This window comes from Octopus bimaculoides, chromosome 4 (genome assembly GCF_001194135.2).
Source record: "Octopus bimaculoides isolate UCB-OBI-ISO-001 chromosome 4, ASM119413v2, whole genome shotgun sequence".
Lineage (NCBI taxonomy): Eukaryota > Metazoa > Mollusca > Cephalopoda > Octopoda > Octopodidae > Octopus > Octopus bimaculoides.
Genome location: NC_068984.1, coordinates 78,701,024 through 78,702,514, shown reverse-complemented (window position 1 = coordinate 78,702,514; position 1,491 = coordinate 78,701,024).

Genomic DNA, 1,491 nt, shown 5'->3' with positions numbered 1-1,491 from the left:
GAGAGAGAGAGAGAGAGAGAGAGAGAGAGAGAGAGAGAGAGGGAGAGATAGATAGATAGACAGATAGATTGCATGCAAATATAGTGGCAGTCAACTCGCTATTTAGTATGTCTTCTGTCGCCTTCCTCTTTCTTTTTAAAACATAGCACCTCTCTGTAATGCATTTTCATTAAAATCAAGATGTACACAGTATTTCAAGATTAATTTCTTTCCAGTTTTCTCAAAGTCTTTGTATTCAAGGCTCATGCCTCACTACCATGCAGCATCACAGTTCTAACACAATCATCATACAATCTACTCTTCACTCTGAAGGAAAAGACCTTTGTTGTCAGCAGCAATAGTAGCTGCCCGAACATTTTCCAACCTGCTCTTATTCTGGCTATTACACTTTCAAAGCAACAATTTCCCTTGCTAATTACTTCTAGATAATAAAAGTTATCATCAACTTCTAGTGACCCATCCAGACATTTAAGAGTATCTATTTCTGGAGAGCTTGAAGTACATACAATGCAACTGTCACTCATGAAGCTTACTTTCTTTATAGTCTGCCTGTGATTCCACTACACCTCTTGCGCATTCATAGCTAACAGTGATATTCAGCATATGGAGTTTCTACCATGTTCATTTCTGCAACCTAGGCAAAGCCATTTTCCTGAAGATACCAAGGTCCAATCTTCTTTCCTTCCTACTAAAACCTTAGTCTTTGCTCAGTTTACCTTTAGGCCTCTCAATTTTAGGTTTGCTTCCTCTCTAATTCCACTATAGATTCAGTTAGAAGAACTAGATTAGCAGCAAATAGGAGTGCCCATGGACAGCTAATCTTACATTCCTCTGTAATGATCTTTATAAGACTATAATGAATAGGGGAAGACTGAGGACTGAGCCTTGATGAACTCCCACTTTCAAGCTAAATTCACGAATGAAATTGTTGACTCTCACTTACTACATCACCGTACACTACTTGTACAGCTCTCACAAGCCATTTGTCTACATCTGTTTCCTTAGTGACCAACAAATTACTGCACATGCATCCTGTCAAATGCCTTCTCCAAAGCAACAAAGTGCAGCAATAGTGGTTTACAGACAAGTATCTTTCTTGGAGAATCCTTATGAGCACAATGCTAGACTACATATCATCTATGGTCTATTCTTACATATCATCCAGGTCTATTCTGTCTCAGATCAATTGTGCTATGGCTCTCTCCTTCACTTTCATAACCTGATCAAGTAGGTTGATTCTTCTATAATTTCTTCCAACCAAGACGTTTCCTTTATCTTTGTAACGGTTTTCGATGATACTGCCATGTCAGTCATTGGGTATGACACTTCCTTCTATAACATAATTAACTATATCAGTGGCAATCATGTACCTTACCTCACCAAACACATACATACACACACACATACATAAATAAATAACACATGCACACATATATACGTAAGTGCATACATATACATACACACACATATATATATATATATATATATATA